We start from the raw sequence: 4,968 nt of genomic DNA, 5'->3' as shown, positions 1-4,968 counted from the left end.
GGCCTCTGAGGCTTCCCTCCCCCCGCAGACCCACCCGAGGCCATGGGGGGTTAGAGGAAAGGCGAAGAGGGGCTGCCCTGCCAGACAGGCCTGTGCGGGGGCGTCACCTTCGCTCCGGCAGCTGGGTGGGGGTTCGGCTCCGGAGACAGCACCGAGGCAAAGGACAGCCTGCCGCTGGGCTGACCCATTTTTCTGCACAATGCCGTCTAAATTATAAATGCATTCTACACTAACCCGAATGCCTAGCTCCAAAGCACGCACACACACATGCACGCGCGCACACTAGGTTAGCGTATCCTGTGAATGCAGCCCCTGGAGTTCTTTTGCCTCCCTGAGTAAAGGTGCTGCATAGGCCAAGCCCTGCCCCTTCCCCTCCCCTCCCCTCCTGCTGGTAGGACATGCCCTTCGCGTGCTCCTGGTTGCCCCGGAGAAGCTGCCCTCCCCTTGGCAACCCCCAGGGTCCCCAGAGGCCCTGGGTCCCCAGCCCAGGGCAGGAAGCCTCCTCTGCTGCCCCCTCCTCTCCAGGGAACGGGTCTGCTGGCTTCTTCGGCCCGCAGCAGCAGCCAGATTCTGCCAGGAGGCGCCAGCCGTGGTGCGCCCCTGGCCTTTTCCAGAGGGGGGACAGCAGAGGGTGCGTCTCCGGCCCGAGGGCGGGTGCGGGCACGCCCCTCTGGGTCACGGCAGCGGTGGGAATGGGCAAGCTGTGGTGGGCGGATCGCAAGAAAGAGCGACCCCAACCCGCAAGGACCATGAAGTGCTACAGGCACAGGATGGAAGCCACCTCCGGCCACAGGGATGGGCAGTCCCTTTCACGCTGGGGGAAAGGTGCTCAGGAAGAGCCCCACGCCCCATTTGAGCTCAGTTAACCAGCCAATCAGTCCGTGGGGCTGTCCACTCTCACAGCCACCTCTCAGAGCTGGAGGGTGAAGCCAGCAACACGATTGCCTCCACGCAGGCTAGGAAGCGCGTGTGCACACGTGTGCGTAACTGTGACTGAGCAGCTACACGCATGCTGATCCCGTTCTCCTCCTCCTCCTCCCCACACAAGCAGCTGGGTTCACACAGCACACTAGTCCCAGCTGAAATGGGCAGTTTGAGTGGCTTCTGCTGAGTACGTTGTGGAAACTCGCTCCTCACCTCAGTGTGCTCTGCGACTCAGGCTGCCACGTTGTGCTATTCTGTGATCAGGGCCGGCTACGCGACCCAGTAAGTGCACCTTCTCGTTCTAGGTTAAGGGTTCCACGTGCTGCGTGAACCCAGCCCAAGGACACCCCGCCAGCCAGCACGCGTCGCCCTGCTCTGGGCTGCAGGGACCGGAACCACCCGGCGCATCCAGGAATGCGCCATGACAAACTCGGGCAGGACACAGTGCAACTCCTGTGCACGAAGGGCGCTTACGACAAAACAGTCTTCTACATTGTTTTATAATCTTTTTAAAAAGAGGGGTTTTCTACAAAAAGAAACATGGCAACGTGCTCTTCCCCGTACTGCACGTCTGATTCTGATCTTGTGGTTTCTAAACTGACCCGTCCTCCTCCTGTGGCCACTTCTCTTTCCGGGGCAGCAACCATCCACCATCTCTTGGGTACTTTAATTTTGCCTCCCGGTTCACTCAAGTCTTCGCTCTCAAGCTGCATCCCAATTTCCATCGGAACGTGACTTGCCCCTTCCAAGACGGTCTGGGGCAAGATCCAGCCCTTTCTATCGGTCCCTCGGGCACCCGCCCAACTGCCCACCTCCAGTGGTGCTGCTGAATGCCCAATTCACTGACCCAGTGCCGGCACACCCCTTCCCTTCCCTGGCATGGGCCCTCTGGCGTGCGGAGCCCCAGCTGTGGGCACAGCTGGATGGCTGCTGCCAACTGCCCTGCCCTTCTTTGAAGCCCTGCTTGGTGCTTTGAGTGTGTGGGGGGGCGAACAAACGCTTTTCTCTTCCAACCCCCTGGCGCTCCTGGCCTTCTTTCCTCTTGCAACCCAGCCTGTCGCTTGTCTGCTTCTCCCTCCAGGCCCATCCCTGCCAGACTCCTCCTGGCACCCCCCAGGCCTTGCCCACACTTATTGCTGACTGATGGCTGCTTGCCCACTCGCCCTCCCTCAGGAGGCCCTCCCCAGGGTCTCAGCCTGCACGCTCCCCGTCTCCCATCCATCACTCTGGACTTGGGGAAGCTTCTCGGAAGGGCTGAGGTCTTTGGGAATGTCGGTGAGATGCTCCATACTTCAGGGGTATTATTCACACAGCTCCTTCCCATGGACTGAGAACCCTCCACATTCCCAGATGGGTGGGCAAGCAGGGGTCCCGCCCCAGGAGCCACATTTGCTGGAGGAAGGGAGCTGGGACGGGTGGCGCCGTTTCCCTACAGTCTCCTCATGGGGCAGAAATTGGGGGGGGGGCTGCTCTGTGCTCTCTGGCTTTCAACCTCAGTCCTACGGGTCTGGGGAGCCCATGGCAAGACGGGCAGAGAGCGGCCCTGTCAAGAAGGGCCGAGTTCCGGAGGCCGCAGCCGTGAAGGGCAGGCAAGGGAACAGGACCGTAGCCTCGCTTCCCCTCCGCTCTGCCTGCAGAGGTTCTTGACGGGAAGGGTCCGTGGCCAGAGGCCCAAACTGGAGTCAGAAGTGGCCATGACAAAAGATGGTGCCCCCCCCACTCCTGCACTCAGAACCACAGCCCCGGAGCTACCATTTGTCAACAAAAAGGATCCTGCCAAGGCTCCTTTTGTGCCCGCTTCTTGCCCCCAGGACCTCCTTTCAAATGGATGGAAAGGGAGGGGAGGAAACGGGGCCACCACGTGACTTTCCTGGCCAGAACTTGCACGGATCCAGATTCCCTCCTAATCCCCCTTCTTAAAAGAGGCTCCCAGTTGAGCCGTTGGAATTTAGTGCAGAAAGAGTAAAAGACACAATATTAAGTTTATATCTGTCACGGTGACACTTAACTTTTATTTTTTCGTCGTGAAATGTGTCTGGAAGATTTTCAAAAGAATCTTTCTATATTAAACTTCAAAACACAGCTCTTCAGAGGCTGAAATTTCAACTGTTTGTTGCAACCTGTTGGGGAATTGTAATCTCCGCCTCATCACAGCTTTCCCCTTACAGACTCCCCCCGCCAAGCGCCCATGGCCCTTTCTCCACAGGGCCCGGCCCTGCCCTGGCGCCTCCAGCAGAGAGCGGCCATTCCCCCATCAGCTCTGCCAGCTATCCCCTCTCGCAGGGTGCTGGCGGACAGAGAGGGCCACGCTGGAAGAGAATGGGGGACCTCCGCTGAATCCGCAGGCTGGGCCCAACCCAGAGCAAAGCAAGAAGAGCCACCTTTACAACCAACGCTCTCAGGAAACGGGTCAGCCATCAGTCACTCCCCCAAAGGCCGAGTCTGGGCACAAGGGAAGCTGTTTGGCATCCCTTGAATTTTAAGAGCATCTTGCTACTTGCTGGTCGTCCGCCCTGAGCCCTCTGGACGTGGAAGTCGGAGAGGTGACCCAATTGTGCAGTTGTCCTCCTAGTACCAGGTATAATTCTCACGTTGCCAATACCAAGATAGCTTGACAGGACAACTACCATTAACAACACTTGCAGAGGTACCACGCTGCAGACGATGCCGCCTTGACATTTGGATTTTGAGTGAGCGGCTTTAAAATCAATCCAAGCGTTTTGGCCACCTCGGCATCCCTCGCCTGCCTCCACTTCTGGGCACTTGGCCAGCATTCCCAGAAACTGGAGCCGAATGTAAGGTTTGCCCCGTTCGACAGAGAAACTCTCGTGACACGTGTGGTTCACAAAGAAGGTTTACTCATGCGTAACGTACCGTGCTGACCGAACCTGACATACCGCCCCCCTGAAGACAATTCCCCCCCCCGGCTCTATTTCGGCTTCCCGGGGTATTTCTTGTAAAAGTCCCGCACTAGGTCCGGTGCCCTTATGTGGGTTTTACTCACCCATTCGCTGTGGGACTTGGGAAAATGTTTCCATTGCACTAGGAGCTGGGTCTGCCCCTTGTGCCTCCGGGCGTCCAGTATCTGGTTGATCTCGAAATGCTGCTCCCCCCCGACCATGATGGGTGGTGGCACTCCCTCTGTCTTGTGCCAGGCGTTCCCCGGCTGGTGCAGCTTTAGCAGGCTGCAATGAAACACCGGGTGGATCCTTCCGAGGCTTTTCGGGAGCGTCAGCCTGACGGTTACTGGATTGATGACCTCTGCAATGGGGAACGGCCCCACAAACCTCGGGCTGAGTTTTTTCGATGCCTGGTGCGTTTTTAGGTTTTTGGTTGACAGATATACCTGGTCCCCCACTTTCCACTGCTCCTCGGGGAGCCTCTTGTGGTCCACGTGTTTCTTGTAGTCGGCTTTGGCTCTTTGCAATGCCGCGTGTGCCGCTCGCCGGGTCGCGTCGATTTGGGCGAACCAGGCGTCCAGGGAGTTGATCTGGGATTCCGGCTGAGGCAACTCCGGCATGGGGACGAAGTCTCTCCCGGTGGCTACTTTGAACGGAGAGAACCTGGTACTCTTGTGGACAGCGTTGTTGTATGCCACTTCCGCGAATGGTAGTAGCTCCGCCCAATCGTCCTGTTGGTGCCCCACGTAGCAGCGCAGGTACTGTTCGAGCCCCCCGTTCAGGCGTTCCGTGGCTCCGTCCGTCTGCGGGTGTGCCGCGGAAGAAAGGGCTTGTTTCGTCCCCACCCGCTTCAGGAACTCCCTCCAGAACCGCGCGATGAAGTTGCCGCCCCGATCGCTGACGACCCGTCGGGGCGCGCCGTGGAGCCGGTAAACATGTTGCACGAACAGTCTTGCCAACCCCTCTGCCGTGGGGACTCGCCGGCACGCTACAAAGTGCGCTTGTTTAGAGAATAAGTCCGTAACCACCCAAATGGCGGTCTTCCCCTTACTCTCCGGGAGCTCTACTATGAAATCCATGGCGACCTCTTGCCATGGGCCGTCGGGTTCCGCTACCGACTGGAGTAGCCCTCTAGGTTTGCCTT

The sequence above is a fragment of the Python bivittatus genome, unplaced genomic scaffold (assembly GCF_059951505.1).
Source record: "Python bivittatus isolate LINGU-HERP-01145 unplaced genomic scaffold, Pbiv_v1 ctg000730_np1212, whole genome shotgun sequence".
Classification (NCBI taxonomy): Eukaryota; Metazoa; Chordata; class Lepidosauria; order Squamata; family Pythonidae; genus Python; species Python bivittatus.
The sequence above is the reverse complement of the archived record's forward strand: the minus strand, read 5'-3'. Positions refer to the sequence as shown.